Here is a 20,114-nt window from a genome sequence, read left to right on the forward strand (position 1 = left end):
CTCTCCCTTCTTCCTGGAGTTCCTGATATCCCATTGTTCCTGGTATAGCCCTAATGGCTTTTCATGTAGGTAGCCATTATCTATGGTCTTAGATGTACACATCATCACTCACTCTCTAGGGCTACCTGGTGGTAGAGGTAATGCACTTCTTAAGCAATAGAACTAATTGATATTGTAATGGATGCCACAGTTAGGGGAGTGGTTTTTCCAAAGGGAGATACAAATATTGCGTCTGTGACGTGAATCACTAATATTGGACGACACAATAGATGTCCACAACAATATTCAACCTAATCAGTGTTAAAAAGTTATGTATTTCTAACTTCTAATTGCTAAATGAGGACAATTTATTTCATATATATTGGGTATATTCTTACCACAGGTTGTAGCTGTGATAACTTATATACATGTATTCATACAAAATAATGTCTTACAATTCTAAATATGGTTGCAAGATACCTGGTCGATGTGTATTTGGAGCTAAATGAAGAGATTAGTAGGGTGATGGCTATGAATATCTTTGCTGGTGAGAGGATATTTTACAAAAGATAGAACTGATTAGATTTTATAGTTATTTTGTGTAAAAATCTTCAATGCTTATATAAAAGAAATGGCATTAAAATACTGCCAGTTTAGCTAATGGACATGCATTTCTTGAGTCATTGAATAAAGTTTCAGTAAGCACAGAAACCCAGTTAGTTTACATCAGTATTAATTATCAATGCTAACGACAAGTTTTGCCTGATATAACATGCAACGTCTGTGTAAGTGGGGGTAAGTGGATTTTTTTTTCTTGGTTTTGGAAGAGTAGTCGGGCTGTCAGGGACATTAGACTGTCCCTTTAAATACTGTACTTCATGTACAAAAATCCAAAAGAAACCTCCAAGGTGCTGTATTAAGTATGATCGCCTCTATACCACTTACTTGTAAATAATTGATTAAATGGTAAACCACATTTGACTTTATTTTCAGAGCTTGCTGTTTATCTACAAGGTCAGAATAAAATGGTAATTTTTTTTCTGAGACAACAATACGTACAGAGCAAGAATGGTAATACAAATTCTGTAGGCATTTTATATGTTGAAATGGTTGTAATGTGGTGAAATGTAGATGAAACCCACATACTGTGTAGAGCCACATAATGTTACATGCATTCCATGCATATCTGGGGATTTGCTTGCAGTTAATGAAATCAAAGTGTAATGAACCTGCCTGCTGTGATCGAGCTGTGCCACACTATAGTTTACAAATACATTTAGTTTAAAATAGGTTTAAAGGTAACATCAAGAAATATTACTTTACGGAAAGGGTAGTGAATGCATGGAATAGTGTGCCAAAGTACAATGTGTGCCAAAAAAGCCACAAAAATACTACCACAAACTTTGACAAAGGCTTGTTTTAGAATTACTTTTTAAAATTAAATGGTTAGACAATTAAATTGTCTGGCTTCAAAGATCTCCCAAATAGGACATGGGGCAGGCTTACCAGATGTCAAAATTCCAAGTTGAAACTGAATTGCAATGGTAGGTATCACTGTGCTACGGGTGGGATATGTTGCTGAACACATACTGGGGTGTTGTTTGGAAGTGACATATACCAGGAGCTGTAAATTTATACATGACGTACAATTTGTGTGAAAAAAAACCCACAAAAAATTACTACCATAAACTTTGACAAAAGATAGTAATAGAATTAGTGCATGGAAAGTGTTAAAATACCAGCATTTGAAATACCCTGGGGAGTCTGATTGTCAAAAATATATGGTTTGATGGGGGTAAGTTGAGTTGGCAGGCTTCTATGATGGCCCAAATAGGACAGGATTACCAGATTTTAAAAAATGTTTATGAAATAGAAAACGCTACCTGTATTTATTGCCCTATGACTTCCAAAAAAACTCCAAAACATGAAAACATCGGGTATTTCTGAACTCAGGACAAATTGTAGAATCTAATTAGCATTAGGTTTTGTAGATAAGTAATAGATTTTTCAAATAAAAATGAGAAAAAGTGTTTTTTAAATTTTCACCATATTTATAATATATAAATATATTTTTTCGGGTACAGTAAATGAGAAAAAAGAAAATTACAGCCAAACACAAACAGAAATTTTAAAACAGAAAGTAGATTAAACAAGCATAAACAAGTTATAGGACAATAAGTAGCATATGGCGTAAAAAGGCCCCATTTACACTCCACTCTATTTTTTCTTATTTTTGTACTTTGGGGCAAGAAATGTTTTTTATGTATGTATCTTGTAGGAGGGGAACGAGTTTTTTGGGCACCTATTTTTAAATTTTTTTCAATTTCTTTTTACATTGTTTGGAATTGGATTGTTCCCTTTATGATGCAATGGAGACATCACTGAAGTCTCTATTATTTTTATATTTTATTACATTTGTATTTATTCTTTAACTATTTTTACATTTTTATTATTTTTTTATTTTATTTATTTATTTAAAATTCTATATTAACAGGGACCCATTGCCTTTTTACTCTCATTGTTTAAAAAAAATGAGTTCAGTATGCCGCTTGTGATAGCTCCAGATAATTTTCTTGGTGCCACTGAATGCCTTGATATCGAGGCAACAGCGACTGAGCTAAGAAAGCAATCGTTGATCACTTTCTAAGCTTATTTAACCTCATGAGGTGCCAGGCATGTCAAGTGTCGTTAACTCCATATTTTTCATGGCATGTCAATTGTCATTAAGGGATTAAAAAGATGATAATACTACCAGCCATCTAATTTTTACATCTTTTTTTTTTTTTAAATCAGGTGATTTAACGTCTGTTAAAACAAAAACAAATGTTAGTCAAGCCAATAACAGAGAACTGAATCAAGTGATACAGATAATAATATTTTAAATATTTTTAGATTCCCTGGTCAGGATTGTCTAATGTGCTGTATATTATATGTTTTTTTTTTATATTTTGATACCATATAGTATGTAGTTAAGGTGTTTATTCATATTTATTCTTTGAGTAACATCCCTACAAAAATGTCAGAAGCCTACATACTCACCCTGCCAAAGCTGGGAAAGCCATCAACATGTCCAGCCAATTTCAGACCATTTCCTTTTGTCCATGTGAGAGCAAGCTTTCAACAACACTAGGACATTTTCGCATTTCATTTCTATAATACTAAGCCAGAAAAGACATGCATGGTTAGTGTCTCTTGTTGCCACAGGTTTTTGACAGAAAATATTAGGTATATAAAAAGGAAACATTAATTTTCTATTTATTTTTTGCAGCATTTAATGTATTGTACACAAACCCCTCAGCTAATTTGTTTGTCCTCTAGCAACGTTTCCAGAGAACGTTCTTAGCTTGGATACATTGGAAGATTTAAAAGCCTATGTTCTAAGAATACATTATCTTCTAAAAACAGTAGAGGAGCCCATAAAACAGTTTATAATTAATAATAAAACTGTTAAGCTGTCGAGAAAATATATCTGCCTTCTGGTTCTTATCCACTCCATTAAAATTGTTCTCTTGACAACCAAACACACACACCAGGACAGGCTCTGCCACACCAGACACACACACCAGGACAGGCTGTGCCACACCGTCACCCAGACACACACCAGGACAGGCTGTGCCACACCGGCACCTAAACACAAACACCAGGACAGGTTCTGCCACACCGACACCCAAACACACACACACCAGGACAGGCTATGCCACACCGACACCCAAACACACACCAGGACAGGCTCTTCTACACCGGCAGCATTTTATCTAGACTATATGTGCCCTGGAAAACATGGCCGATGTGGTCACCCTACTGCCCCCAGTTAGCCCCACATTGTATATGTATCCCACCACCCAGCCACACCTTTAGTGTTGATTTATGTGATGCCCCCAGCCAGCACCCCCTTGTAAATTAATGTCAGCTCTCACACTCTGATTGCATCCACAGGATCTGCCCAACACCCAGATTGGAAGTATAGGACTTGCCACTTTGCCCCAAACAACCTGCCTGTGGCATCCTAGCCTCAAACAGCCTCCCTGTGCCATGCTCCCCCCTCTTTTACACATCCATGCTATCACACACATATTTATTAATTCACTCATTCACAGATACTCATTCATTTCCTCAATCACCCATACTCGTTCATACACCCCACACCCTTACAGTATGGACTTCATGCATTGCAAAAAAAATTATAGATGCGAGAATTATCTCTGTGGCGACCACAGGAGAGAAAATAAAATTAAAATTCTCTATTTGGACTGATATCGTACTTTCACCTACATCTAGTGAAATCTGTATTATTATAAGGTTTGTGAGGGAACATCAGTGAAACCAGGCTTAGGTTGTTCAATAAGTGAATACTAGATAACAAAGTTATGGAGCAGATTCCAAGGCCATGTTTCACTTTTCTGCTTGTCCACCAGCGAGGATGTCCATGCTCCACTGTCCCATGCCGTGCCTTCCTCCAATCAATCCTCCTCAGCTGTTCGCTCACTACAGTGGTCGGCTGCGGCCTTCCATGCAGCCGTGCCACCATGCAGGTCCTGAACAAAGTGACGTCGCTCCTTATGAATTTGACGCAAAATACGAATTTGATGCCCTTTTTCCTATTGGGCCCTATATAAAAATTCAAAACACACTAAACTTTGCTCTCTGATGGTCATATCTGTGCCTGCCATAATGTATTTGATTTAGTGTGTTTTATAGTGTTGTTCCTGTATTTAACCCGGCTTGATCCTGACTATCCTGAAAGTCCTCAAACCGACAGGAATCTATTAGAAAGAAATAGCCCCTAGGTCTCAAAAGAGTTTTCTCTTATGCAGATACTGTGTCCTAACATACAATAGTGTCTCCCCTAGTATGTGGAGCGTGACACCATGTCAGTGCATTTTATGACTAATCTGGCATCACACTGGCTGACTAGTAGACTCAAGGACATGGATGGGCATTCAGAGAGGCCTCCTTCAATCATGCATGCTAGGAAGTTGGGCACTTACATATAGTGCATCATGGTCAAGAAACCATCACTACATTTGTTCTGCCAGTGCTTTGCTGGAAATCCTGTGAAATAATTGTAAGGTTTTGTGGGAGGAATTTTCTCTCCTACCACACTGTAAGGATTTTCTCCAGTAACACACATAGATGATGTCATTGAAGGTCCCTCCACAGATTTTCTTTGGGATTAAGGTCTGGAGACTGGCTAGGCCACTAGTGTGCTTCTTTTTGAGCCACTCCTTTGTTGCCTTGGCCGTGTGTTTTGGGTCATTGTCATGCTGGGATACCCATCCACTACCCATTTTCAATGCCCTGGCTGAGGGAAGGAGGTTCTCATCCAAGATTTAACGGTACATGGCCCTATCCATCGTCCCTTTGATGCGGTAAAGTTGTCATGTCCCAAAGCACCCCCAAAGCATAAAGTTTTCACATCCATGTTTAACGGTGGGGATGGTGTTCTTGGGGTCATAGGCAGCATTCCTCCTCCTCCAAACACGGTGAGTTGAGTTGATGCCAAATAGCTCGATTTTGGTCTCATCTGACCACAACACTTTCACCCAGTTCTCCTTTGAATCATTCAGATGTTCATTGGCAAACCTCAGACAGACCTGTACTTGTGCTTTCTTGCGCAGGGGGACCTTGCGAGCGCTGCAAGATTTCAGTCTCCAGACCAAGGGAGATTGACAGTTATTTTGTGTTTCTTAGATTTGCAAATAAATGCACCAACCTTCTCAGCAAGCTGCTTGGCAATGGTCTTGTAGCCCTTTCCAGCCTTGTGTAGGTCTACAATTTTGTCCCTGACATACTTGGACAGCTCTTTGGAGAGTTTGGAATCTGATTGATTGATTGCTTCTGTGTGCTCCTAATCTCATCTTGTTACCTGTATAAAAGACACCTGGGAGCCAGACATCTTGCTAATTGATAGGGGATCAAATAATTGTTTCACTGAGTAAAATGCAAATCAATTTATAACTTATTTGAAATGTGTTATTCTGAATTGTTTTTGTAACCAACAGACACACCTCCGCATAAACACGCAAGAACAACACATATACTTACTCACAGAAAAATACTGTAACAATAACATGCACTCACTCAATGTAACTTTGGACTCAGGAAAGGAACCCAGTATGCAGGGACTAGTGTAGAAACAGGCTTATTGAACCAAATGAGGAACAGGATAAGGCAACATCGATGCAGAACACACAAACGCTAGGTATGCTGCTGTGAGACAGTTAATCGCACAGTCCACAAGTATAGCAAGATGTCAATGAGCTCCGTGGAGCTAAGGTTGCAGGCTGCAGCGGGTTGCATGTTTAGACAGGTTGCGGGTTGCAGCTGGTTGCAGGTTGCAGCAAGTTGCAGCTGGTTGCCTACAGAACAACCAAGCACTGAATGGATGTTAGTGCTTGGTTTTAAACTTGCCTCGCTCCACCACCCCGCCCCCAGCTCATGACGTCACAGAGTAGGTGTTCCTCCGTGGCTATGGATGCAGGGGATAAGAAGGGAGCGTGGTGAGCACGCGCGTCCCTTGCCCACCTCCTGGCGACATAAGAAGGCCAGCACAGGAGGAGGGATGGTCGCGAGCACACGTTACACGCGGGTGTTCGGAGATGCCGGCAGCAGACGGGCCAGGTGAGTGCCGAGTACCCGCTAGACGCCAGTACTCGGGTGAGGCACTCCGCTGTGGGGCATGACACTCAATCACAGCACAGAACCTTAGTGTGTCTCCAATGCAGCTCACTCATGGTGTGATCTGCCACCCTTCTATTGCAGGGTCACTTAACATTGGGCTGAGACCAACCTTCCTGAGGGGAAGAATTTGAAGCAGGCCTTAGTCTGGCCCTGTTTGGAGAGTTACGACCTTCCCAGGGGCCAATTGCTCACCCGTCACGCTGGGTCAGCCCACCCCTATACTAAATTCTTGTGAAACTAAAAATTAAATGTGTGTACTTTTTATGAAAACAACAACTGGCACCCTTCATATTTTTCAGAGTTCATGTGAATTTCTTCATCTCACCCCTACTGCTCACAGGATAATTCCCTGTGACGACTAGCTACTTTTATTAATAGGAAGTTCAGGTCCATGTCAGATTTACTATTTTGGACTTAAAAGTCAGATACAAACAACATATTTACAATATCCACAATGTCTTCAACCACTCCTTTTTTCTGATTCATCCATAACAAAAATAAAACAAATTAACAAAAAACTTTCCCCCAAAACTAGTATCTCTACAATTCCCTGCTTCCCCAACCTCCCCATTTTGAAACCTAGTCCCTGTCAACTAGGGCTGAAACAACTAATTGATAAAATCGATAATAATCGATAATGAAAATCGTTGTCAACGAATTTCATCATCGATTAATCGGATCGATTTTTATCGATTATAAAAAGAGGTTTTTTTCAGAGCAAATGCTCTGAAAAACTCCTCTCCTTATATAATCCGACCTCAAACAGAGATCGGATTATAACACCGGAATCCAGATCCCCCGCAAAGCTGCAGGGGACCTGGATTCCCCTCACTGTCGGCCGGTCTCTCACTTCCGTCTCTCTCCCCCTCCCATCTGCCTCCTCCCCCCTCCCATACATCACTCTGCCTCTCTACCCGGCACCGTTACTGACAAGGACTTTCACTGCAGCTTCATAGAAGCCTCAGTGTAAGTGAAGGTGAGTAACGGAGTCTGTCTGTGCGATGCAGACCCCCACCGGCTGACAGAGAATCATCCTCTCTGATAGCCGGTGAGGGTCTGCATCGCACAGACAGACTCCGTTACTGCCCTTCACTTACACTGTGGCTTCTATGAAGCTGCAGTGAAAGTGCCTTCAGTAACGGAGCCGGGTAGAGAGGCAGAGCGGTGTATGGTAGGGGGGAGGAGTCAGAGGGGTGTATGGGAGCCACCCTCCAATACACCACTCTGGCTCCTCCCCCTCTCATACGCCACTCTGCCTCTCTACCCGGCTCCCTGGTGTCTTGTCAGAAACGGAGGTTCACAGGAGGCAGAGTTGAGTATGGGAGGGGGAGGAGGCAAAGTGATGTATGGGAGGGGGAGGAGCCAACGTGATGTATGGGAGGAGGCAGAGTGGAGTATGGGAGGAGCCAGAGTGGAGTATGGGAGGGGGAGGAGCCAGAGTGGTGTATGGGAGGAGGCAGAGTAAAGTATGGGAGGGGGAGGAGCCAAAGTGATGTATGGGAGGGGAGGAGGCAGAGTGCTATATGGGAGGGGGAGGAGGCAAAGTGATGTATGGGAGGGGAGGAGCCAAAGTGATGTATGGGCGGGGGAGGAGGCAGAGTGGTGTATGGGAGGGGGGAGGAGGCAGAGTGGTGTATGGGAGGGGGGAGGAGGCAGAGTGGAGTATGAGAGGGGGAGGAGCCAGAGTGGTGTTTGGGAGGGGGAGGAGCCAGAGTGGTGTATGGGAGGGGGAGGGGCCAGAGTGGTGCATGGGAGGGGGAGGAGCCAGAGTGGTGTATGGGTGAGTTATAGTGGTGTATGGGGGGTATTATGAATTTTTAGGGGGTATAAGGCATATGGATATTAGGCATATCAGGGGGGCATAAAACAAATCTGGGGGTAAAAGGTATATCAGGGGGCTCAGTTGCATATCACTGGCATATAAGGAGTATAAGGCATATCAGGGGCACAGTGGCATATCAGGGGGCACAGTGGAATCTGGCATATAAGAGGTATAAGGCATATATGGAGGCAGAGTGGCAAGCTGGGGGTCAGATGTGCATAACTGGGGGCAGTTTGGTAAATAAAAAAAATTTAAACAAGGCTTTTTTCTCAGTTTTTATTAAATATGAAAAATAGCATATGAATTAATATTTACTAATAACTTTGTATTAAAACCTAGTTTGAGAAACACTGTGTTTGGGTTCTTGTAGCTTTTATTATTATGTCAGTAAAATAAGAAGGTGAATAGAGAGAGGCCATTGCAATAAAGAGATGAAAGTGTAAATTGTACGTTTTTTATTGCAATTTTTCTTCAATTTAAAATAATGTATTTTTTTATCCGATTAATCGACAAAATAATCGGCCAACTAATCGATTATTAAAATAATCGTTAGTTGCAGCCCTACTGTCAACATCCACTTCATCATCTAGACTAAAATAGGTAGTTTATCAGTTAACACTTGAGTACAATACCACAATGTCAATGTCAGGGTCCATTCAGGATGCTTCTGGCTACAGTTCTCCCTTTGCTGAAATCCATTCCTGGGTTTCCATATGCTCTGCTCTGTGCTTCTGATTCCTTAATTCAATTTCTGCTCTTTGCTTCAGCTCTGTTTTCTTTATAAGGTGTGCCCCACCCATTTGTTATGTTTGTCTCAGTCAGCAGTCTAAAGGTATGTTCTTCTTGGTTTTGTTGATGTTAAGTTTCAGCTTATTATTAATTCAGTAGGCAGGGTATAGAGCTAGGACCCACCAAAGTGAGTATTGAAGTGCTTTGGCGTAGTGGTGGGCTAAGCATACTATGGCCATATGATGTGATGGAAGCTCCAATTGTTATCACATAGACCTAGGCTAGTTCCTGTATTCATGTTTGTCTGTCTCTTATGTACATTTGCCCTCTTTTCCCTGAATCATCTGAGGATTTTGGTTCCTCTTTCCTCTCCCCATGTCCCAGTTAAGATATCCTATCCTTGCTTAAAGGAGAAGTGTCTAAGGATCCCGGCTCCTCACTCCATCCCTTATGTTCCTGGCCCTGTATACTGAGGTACTGCTTTGCTGCATCTGATCTGTCTCCCGTCTATGACTCATGGCTACGTTAACGATCCAGTTTTGTGTACCAGACCCTGGCGTGTTCCAGATGTACCTACCTGTCCAGCTGCTTCCAAGCCGTGTGCCCTGCCTGTGGGCTTCCAAGCAGTGTGCCCTGTCTGAGGGCTTCCAAGCAGTGTGCCCTGCCTTAGGGCTTCCAAGCCGTGTTCCCTGCCAGTGGGCTTCCTGCCTGTTTTATCCTGTTCATTCTCTGAACACCTATAGATGGCGCCCAGGAGAAAATCTAAAGCTAAAGTAAAGCACAGCCCTGAACTGGACACATCAGCCTGCCTACAGCCATGTTCTGAACCTGCCCCTGCATTGAGACTCCTACCTGATCCGGCACCCAGTGCCCTGACAGTCAGCTCAAAAGTATGTTTTATGATCACTTGCGTGTCAGTGTCTAACATAGCAATATAGGCCTTAAGAGTTAGCGTAGGAGGAGAATCATGTATCCACTGATGAAGTATACCATATTTGTTCAAGTATAAGACAAGGTTTTTTCAGAGCAACTGCTCTGAAAAATACCCCCTCTTATATTTAAGTTTTTCTTATAATCAGACCTCAAATTGAGATAACCTCCGCAGACAACCTCCGCAGGAGGGACCGGAATCCTCCTCTATGGCAGCCGGTGGACATCTGTGCGATCCGTGCAGACAGCCTCCGCTGCTGCCGGAACTTCCTCTGGGGCTTCTATGACGGAGCACTGGTGTGACGTGAGCTTCTGGTGCTCCGCCATAGAAGCCCCAGCAAAAGTTTCGGGTAGTTGCGGAGCTTGTCTGCGTGCATGGCGTATATGTTCACCGGCTGCCAGAGAGGAGGATCCCCCGCAGCGCTGCAGGAGACCTGGATCCTCCCTAGTTCCAAAGTTGGGATATAAGTTAATCATGTGTGCAACCCTCTAGGTAGCAGTTGAACCTCTGTTTCGGATTTAGGCAGTGCATACAGGGAACTGGTGAAGTATAACACAAGAGAGGATTTCATGGTTACACTGTCTAGTGAGTTAGCCCAATCCCTGTCCGTAAGATCCCCAAGTACCCGAGATACATAGCTTGCGGCTTGGAGGAATTGAAATATGGGAATAGTCATACCCGGGAAAGTGGACCTACGCTCTGCAAACGTAACAACCCTCCTGGCTGTTCTCGACACCAGCCCAGCAATTGTGCTCAAACCTGCCAGTCTCCACATCCTACAGGTGTTATGAGCATCCCCCCCTCCCACAGAGGTCTGGATTTCTCACCCAATTTTGCAGCCTAAACATTTTCCACACCTTTATGGTGGAAATAAGAAGAGGTTGTTACTTCCCCTGGTAGGGGTATGTAATAAAGAGTGTAGAGAAATATGCAGAAAAAGCTTGATCTAAATCCTTATCGGTATACTTGGATGTCATGGAGATCCAATCCACAGCATAATGAAAGAGGGCCACAATTTTATAGTGTTTTAAGTAGATTTAGCCCCATATCACCCCTGGAACATTTCAGTGTAGTAAGTCCTATTATGGGTCTTTTATTCTTCCATATAAAGTCGGAGTATGCCGAATTTAGCAAATGAGTATCTGTTTTGGTGACAAAGAGTGGCAATACTTGTAAGAGGTGAAATAGTTTGGGGAAACGTTTCATTTTTATGAGGGCATCTCTTCCTGAGAAGGTTAGGTTTAGTGACATCCAGCCCCTAAGCTCCGCTAGCATAGCAGCTATCGGCGGCATAAAATTCTGGGAATACAGTGCACCTGGGACCTTTGTCAATCTGACCCCCAGATAATCAATATACTGTGAGGCCCATTTGATTTCTAAACCATGGAGTCCCGGCGGCTGGGTGGAGGTATGTATATAGAGACCAACAAACTTTGTTAAATTGACTTTAAACCCTAAAATAGGATCCCATGTGTCAATATGCTTTAGAACATTCGGTAGTGTGCTAGAGGGATTTGACGTATTTGCTCGATTATAAGACGACCCTGATTATAAGACGACCCCCCAAATATTAATATTAATTTAGGAAAAAAGAAAAAGCCTGAATATAAGATGACCTTATAGGAAAAAAGTTTTACCAGTAAATGTTAATTCATTTAAACTATTTTTTGAAAATAAGAGCTATGATTGAGAAAAATTTTTTTTGTTTTTATTTCCTTTTATTTTCCAACCTGCCCCCCAGTTATGCACATCTGCCCCAGAAATGCCTTATACCCCCTATATGCCACTGTGCCCCATGATATGCCTTTTAATCCTCTAAATGCCACTGTGCCCCATGATATGCCTTTTAACCCTATATGCCACTGTGCCCCATGATATGCCTTTTAACCCTATATGCCACTCTGGCACTTAGAGGGTTAAAAGGCATATTATGGGGAAGAGTGGCATATAGGGAGGTTTAAGGCATTTCAGGAGGCAGAGTGGCGTATAGAGGGTTAAAAAGGGATTTCTGGAGGCAGAGTGGCATTAAGGGTGTTAAAAGGCATTTCACAGAGCACCCTGCCTCCAGAAATGCCTTATGCCCCCCATTTAACGCGATGCAAGCAGACAACCCCCGCTGCTAGCCACGCCTCCTTCCTGAGTCTACACGCTGCCCCAGCTACATGACAGCTGCACACCGGGGACTCTGAAGTACCGGTAAGTGGGGCGGGGGGGTTGAGACAGGAGGATCCAGATCCCCTGCAGCTGCGGGGGATCTGGATCTTAGTCGTCTCATAGTCAGACTTTGAGGTCTGATTATAAGACGACCCCGATTATAAGACGAGGGGTATTTTTCAGAGCATTTGCTCTGAAAAAACCTCGTCTTATAATCGAGCAAATACGGTATTTATTTAATTAAATATTTTTATTTTTGTTTCAGTAATCATATTGCAATTAGAAAGCTGGGCTCCATTGACTTGCATGATGCAGTACTTGTATTCAACCTGCCAGGGTGTCTAGAAAGACCCTGTTGAAAACTTGTTTATTTTATTTTATATTTACATTTTTTATTGATAGACATATGAATCATATGTCACAATACAATAGCAGATGTCTTCTGTCGATTTAGTTTTTTTTGTGCTTAGCGTTCAAATATACAAAAACCATTAACAGCAGAATAAATACAGAATATCGTCGTACATACAGTGAAAATGAGACAGAACATATCATATCTCTCAAATCAGAACTCACGACTTACAATAACCATATTGACCAGGCAATAAAAGAAAAATGCAACTGTTGCGGCACGGTCACATAGTAGCGGTCCCATCACAAGGTAGCATATGGTCATAAAAGGAAACCCCATAACATATTGACCAGGTAAGAAAAGAAAAATGCAACTGTTGCGGCACGGTCACATAGTAGCGGTCCCATCAAAAGGTAGCATTTGGTCAAAAACAGAAACCCCATTGACCACAGCAATGAACCCACCCCCGAGACTCCCCTTAACTAAGAAGTAAGGCATACATATAAAAAAAGGGAAAGAGGAAAAGCATGCTCTCCTAAAAACAAAATAAAAGATGTAAAAGCATCTTACACCAAGTCAGCTCTCCCAGAAGTCTGATCTACGTAACCAGAGGCCATCCAGGGGATCCACACCTTTTGGAATGTATCAATAGTGTTGTGTATGTAAGCTGTAAGTTTCTCCATATGCATAATGTACCAGATCTTGGACAGAATCTGAAACTGTGTGGGAATCAAAGTGTTCCAATTTTTATCCACAGAAACACGTGCGGCAGCACATATCCTGTGAATGAGTTTATTTACAGAAGAATGAAATTGTGGGTTAGGGTGGTTCTTTATTAAGCAGTGCAGTCCATGGACACAGTTACACCCACGCTTCTAATATCTCACTTAGCAGATGGAAAACCCAAGTTCCACAACCAGGGGGCATGTCCACCACAAGTGGATATAAGTGCTTCAGCCCCCACATCCTCTCGTGCACCTATCACTCTCCCCAAGAAAAATCTTGGCCACTCTAGAGGGGTGTAGATATCATGTGCCTATGACCTTATAAGCTCCCTCCTTAACAAGTGTGTTTGCTGTCAGTTTCAAAGTGGTAGCGTAAATCTCTGACCATTGTTATGGCGAAAGGGTGTCTCCCAAGTCCACCTCCCACAACTGACGGTGTGGAGGGACACAGGGAAAAGCATAGCTGATGAGGTGTGAGTAAAGCAGTGAGATAACACCCATCTGTTTGTGGCCAGCCCAACAAAGGTGCTCAAAGGGGGTCATGTGCACCATTGTGTGAGTATGTTTATGTGTGGACAAAAATGACTTAAATTGCATAAAATGGAAAAGTTCCTCTTGAGGCATCTGTAAAGTGTCTGTAAGAGTGTGTAATGTGTGCATTCAGCGTCTATGATATGAATGTCCAACCTTTGTGATTCCCCGCGCCCTCCACCACCTGAATGCAGCTGTATCTAAGCCCCCCCAGGGAGTCCGGATTACGAAACGACGGTGTGAGGGCGGAAGGCACATTTTGTAGCCTAGACTTTAGTCTGAGGTGCTCCCAGATAGATATGGAAAAGGACAGGGTGGGACTCTTCTTACATGATGGGCGTGCGCTCCTCCCCAACCAGCATATATCTGCGATATCTGGCAACGTACACATCCCCCCTCCAAGGACACCCATTGCGGCGCCAACGCGCCCAGGTGCACCTGTGCCAGCTGGCCAATTGAGCTGCGTGAAAATATGTAAGTAAATGTGGCACCCCAAGCCCCCCTCTCCCCGAGGTAGGTATAAATGGGAATGACGCCAAAAGAAACGAAAAAGCTCCTCTTGGAGCAGCTCAATCTCCCGGGAGATCAATGAAATGGGAAGTGGTCGGAAAAGGTAAAGAATCTTTGGTAAGAAAGTCATTTTAACGCTGTGCATTCTAGCTAACATAGATATATTATAGGACATCCACCTGTGGAGGTCCCCCTTTAACTGTTGTATCATTGGTTGATAATTAGCCCTGAAAAGGTCCGGCAATTAGGCAGTGATAAATACCCCCAGATCGGGGGCGAAAGGTTTGCCATTTGAAATCAAAGTTAAGCTCAACTTTTAACCGTGTGATGGAGTAAGGAAAGGTTAAGGGCCTCGCACTTAGAACTGTTAATTTTATAGCCCGAGATAGCCGAAAAATTGGGACAGGAGAGCGTACAAATTTGGAAGAGACACCAGGGGGAACGTGAGAGACAGAAGGATGTCATCAGCAAAGAGGCTCGCCTTATATTGAGACCCCCCCACCTCTACCACCCTAATGTCCAGGTTGAGTTGTATGGCAGTGTCACACACTGGGTAAGCAGGTTAGCGAGGGGCCTCGGTGTAGGGATAGCGTTGTCTGTTTGTACACTGTGATTCATGGTGCAAGGTAGACAGGTACACAGCAGACAGAAGTGCGGGACTGGAACTGGCAAGGCTGATATAGAAGCCCACCGGCAGGGCACACGACTGGAAGCTCACTGGCAGAGCACAGGACTGGACATGCTGCTGGAAGCTCTCAGGCTGGGCACACGACAGGAAGCCCACTTGCAGGGCACACGACAAGAAGCCCACTCGCAGGGCTGAAGGCAGGAGCAATACAGAATCAGGTACAAAAGGAAGCCAGGAATAATTCAGGAACAGGACCAGGGCAAAATGGTCCTATTACTACAATGCCAAGGCCCAGTTTGCAGGAAGCTACAGCCCTTTATACTGCAGGGCAGCAGCTAACGAGGCCAGGTGACAACAAAAGGAGGAGAGCAGAAACATAGAGGCTGAACTAGGAACAGTCCAAAAACCTGAATGCACAATACAGGAGCCAGGAAACCAGGCAGAATGTCACAGGTAGCTGCCAAGGGTTCTATGCATAGGGCAAATAATAAAGGGGAGAGGGGGCATCCCTGCCTTGTTACATTCCCGATGGGAAACGGGGAAGACACCACTCCTTTAGTGTCCACCACAGCACGGGGGGTGTGTGTGTGTGGATTATAAGCCCTTTATGGCAGTCGGTATGGCATCAGCAAAGCCAAAGGTCCTGCCTTCTCGGCGTCTAGCGAGAGTAACAAGGCAGGGGACCGGATCAACCAGGACAGGTGCAAGACACCCAGGATTCGTCAGATGTTATCAGGAGCCTCCCTACTTGGCACAAACCTGGTCAGGGTGAACCAACCGTGGCAAGTAAGGTGCAATCCTTAGAGACAACATTTTGGCATAGAGTTTTATGTCCGTATTAATGAGGGAGATAGGTCTGTAGTTAGAACAAAAAGAAGCATCCTTGCCCTCCCTGGGGATAACTATAATTTTTGCCTAAAGCATTTCTGGGAGAATCTGGGTGCCCGACATAAAAGAATTCAATAGTTTGGACATGTATGGTACTAGAATGTGTCGATATTGTTTATAGTAAAGTGCTGTAAACCCATCAAGGCCTGGGGCCTTGGCACCCTATAAGGAGCTGATTGCTAAACCAATCTCCTCCTGGGTAATTTCCGCAGACAATGCTGACACTGACTCAATCAGGAGAACCGATAAATTAGAGTCCTTTAGAAATGTATGTGTACGTGTAGTATTGTGGGATGTGTGGGAAACTTTGTGACCATCATAGAGGTCAGTGTAATAAGCAGCACATTGTGCACATATAGCGTAAGGATGTGAGGTCACCTTCCCTTGAGAGGTATGTATCTGTTGTATGAAATGTGACTGTGTGGCATGTCTAAGTTGTCTAGCTAACATCGTATCAGGCTTATTGCCCTTCTCAAAACATTTTTGGTTTGTGCAATGAATAGCTTTCAGAACGGCACTGGAAAGAATCAGGTTAAGGTCCCCCTTTTTGGTAATCAAGGACCAAAACTACCGTTTGATCGCCAGTAGCCTTGTGTCTGCGTTCAAGATCGTGAATCTCGGAACGCAGTAGTTGCTCTTTACGGAGTCTCTCCCTCTTTTTATTGGAGGCCATCTTTATCAAGGTACCACAGATGACTGCCTTATTTGCCTGCCACAGTTTTCAACCGCTAGTCCAGGCAAGGAATTGAGCCTGAAGTACTCCTCAATGGCTTCCTCTGCAGATTCTGCAATTATGAAGTCCGCTAATAACGAATCATTCAATTTCCATGAATACCCAGAGGGCCGAATCATTTAATTTCCATGAATACCCAGAGGGCCAAAAACACCCCATAATCTGACCAGGTTATTTCATGAATTGAGGAGGAGAGCAACCCCTGGAGCAAATTTTGGGAGGTGAATCAAAGGTCTATGCGAGAGTAACTGTCATAGGTATGAGAGTAGAAAGAATAGTCTCTATAATTGGGGTGGAGCGCACGCCACACATCAAAGAGATTAGCATATTTCATTAATTTTTGGAAAGGGTCTATAAGAGGAGCGAGGAGGTTTAGTAATCTCGAAGTCAGATCTATCTAAGTATGGGTCGGGGGTTGCTTTAAAATCTCCCCCAATGAACAAGGATGTAGACGTCGGTACATCCAGTAAATCCTCTAAATGTGAATAAAAGCTGGTGTGATTAGGGGAGGGTGCTTAAACATTTACAAGGCACACATCTCTACCAAATAATTTGCCCCTCAGTTTCAGATATCTGCCCTCCTCGACCTAAGAGGAAAGCTGAAAGTCCAACCTCTTGTGCATTAACAATGTGACCCATTGCGTTTAGTCTGATGTGTGGTGTGAAAGTGGTGAGTGTAGTGTTTGCCCCAGTACTTTGGGGCGTGTTTATGTTTCAAGTGGGCTTCCTGCAACATGACTATGTCTGCATGGAGAGACACATCATTTTTTTCGATTAAAAAGGTTTTTATTGGCATCCAGGCACAGCATATAACAGAACATGCAAAGAAAATACATATAGGTCAGAGTAAAGCGGCGCCCAGACGCCCATTTTTCGTTTTTTTGTGTGAGATTATGACGTGCAAATAACAGAAACATCGTCAGATATTAACCAATGTAACGTAAAACAAGTGCATACACAAAGCAACAGCGACGTCACTGGTGTTGCTGAAAGTCTCAGGCCTCACCGAACTAAGGTAGTGAGGAGGAAACCAACATGAGGAAAAAAAGGCTCAGAGACAGCTACATCCAGGACCATGCCTGGTAAACATAAGCACGATATGAGTTAGTGTAAATATTCATGGGAAGGAAAACCCTCCCAGGGAATGGGCCAACCCGTAGGTAGAGTCCCCAGGCCGTGGCACCATACGCCAGCAGGCAGTGGAAAAAAAAAAGAAAAAAAAAGGGGACGGAACAGCCCTGGTGGGCAAAGATCCCAGTACTGGGACCAGGTGAAAAAGGGGGAAACACAAGGGGAAGGGGAGAAGAGGGAAATCGGGGAAGAAAGGAGAGGGGGCAAACAAACGAACAAACAGGAGAAAAAAAAAAAAAAAAAAAAAAAAAAAAAAAAGGGGGGGGGGTGAAAGGAAAGAAAGAGACCACACAGCACACCAGAATGATACCTCATAATGCTGCTATCCGCCTCGTGGAGCCGTCAGCGTAAGCAGAAGACATCCAGGGGGTCCACACCCTCAGGAAACTGTCAGTAGTGTTGTGTATGTAAGCAGTGAGTTTTTCCATGTGCATGATATGCCAAATTTTAGCTAAGATGTGCTGTCGGGAAGGGATGCACGTATTCCAATTTTTAGCAACAGAGAGTCGCGCAGCCGCGCATATCCTGTGAATGAGACGTTGGGTGTACCTGGGGAATCGGGGGTCAGGATGATCTTTATTAAGCAAAGCCGTTAGAGGGCACCTATCAACCCGTGTGCCCAAAAGTTCACTGAGAAGATCAAAGACCCAGGTCCACATGTCCACGGCCAGAGGGCACGTCCACCACATATGGAAATACGAGCCCCTCTCTCCACAACCTCTCGTGCAGCCATCCCCGGAGCCCGGGAAGATCCGGGCGACCCGGGAAGGGTGAAGATACCACCTACCAACCACCTTGAACGCGCCCTCCTTAATGAGAGTGTTAGCGGTAAGCGAGAACGTGTTAGCGTATATTTCTGTCCAGTCCAGCTGGGTCAAAGGTACCCCGAGGTCACCCTCCCATAAACGACAATGGGAAGGGGTGACCGAGAAGGCATGTGTGATAAGGTGGGTGTAGAGCTGCGAAATCGCGCCCGGACGTCTGTCCCCAGCCCAACACAGTCGTTCGAACGGAGTCATAGGAGGGAAGGAGCGGGGAAATTTGAGCCCCGTCAAAAAAGAACGAAGTTGAAGGAAACGAAACGTTTCCGCGGGGGGCATCTGAAAAGAAGCAGTGAGGGTACGCACAGTGTGGAAATAGCCCTGGTGATACAGGTGACCAGTCTTCGTAAAACCGTGAGATCTCCACCATCGGAAGGAAGCTAACTCCAACCCCGCAGGAAAGGCAGGATTACGAAACAGAGGGGTAAGGGCAGACGGCGCGTGGAGCAATTTGAGTTTCGATTTAAGACGATCCCATAAAGAGAGGGAAAAGGACAGGGTAGGGCTAGCAGCGCAAGATGGGCGCGCGCTCCCCCCCAACCAACAGACCTCCGAGATGTCAGGCAGATGGCACAGATTCTCCTCGAGGGGAACCCATCTAGGGGCTTGAGAACCGAGATGGACCAGCGCCAATTGCGCCAGCTGAGCAGCATGAAAATAGGACAGCAGGTGAGGGACCCCCAGGCCCCCCATAACGCGTGACCGGTAGAGGTGATCACGACGCCATCTCGGTCTGGCCCCCCTCCAAACAAAGCAAAAGATCTCCGCCTGAAGAAGGTCCAGGTCCCGTAGCACCAGAGGGATAGGGAGCGAACGGAAGAGGTAGAGTATCTTAGGTAAAAGTGTCATCTTGACACTATAAACTCTACCGAGTAGGGAGATACTATAGGGCTGCCATCGACGTAGGTCACCCTTCAGTTTCTGCAGCATCGGGAGATAATTAGCGGCATAAAGATCGGGAAGGCGGGCAGTCAGGTACACCCCCAGATAGCAAAGCCGATGAGGCTGCCACTTAAAATCAAAGTTCAAGGCTATAAGTTTAACGGTGTGGGAAGGTAAAGAGACATTCAACGCCTCACATTTAGAACTATTGATCTTATAGCCCGAGATGGCCGAAAAGCGGGACAGAAGGGCATACAGGTTTGGCAGGGACACCAGGGGAGAGGTGAGGGAAAGAAGCACGTCATCAGCGAAGAGACTAACCTTGTAAGGAGAGTCGCCCACCTGCACCCCCTTAATGTCTGGGTGCAGACGAATAGAAGCCGCCAGAGGCTCAATACACAGAGCAAAAAGAAGGGGAGAAAGGGGACAGCCCTGCCGCGTACCATTGCGGATAGGGAATGGGGAGGACACAGCCCCCCTGGTGTCCACCACCGCGCTAGGGGAGGAGTAAAGACCACGCAGAGCAGTGAGAATACCCCCAGTGAAACCGAAAGCCCCGAGCGTCGCCCACATATAATCCCAGTCGACCCGGTCAAACGCTTTCTCCGCATCCAGAG

General features: G+C 44.5%; 1 protein-coding gene across 2 annotated transcripts in view; it reads left to right on the forward strand.

Annotated features, from left to right (window-relative positions):
* Positions 1–20,114, forward strand: part of LOC128492708 (A disintegrin and metalloproteinase with thrombospondin motifs 2-like) — a 236,005-nt gene that overhangs the window by 8,079 nt on the left and 207,812 nt on the right. The window lies entirely within an intron of this gene.

Source organism: Spea bombifrons, chromosome 4 (genome assembly GCF_027358695.1).
Source record: "Spea bombifrons isolate aSpeBom1 chromosome 4, aSpeBom1.2.pri, whole genome shotgun sequence".
Classification (NCBI taxonomy): Eukaryota; Metazoa; Chordata; class Amphibia; order Anura; family Pelobatidae; genus Spea; species Spea bombifrons.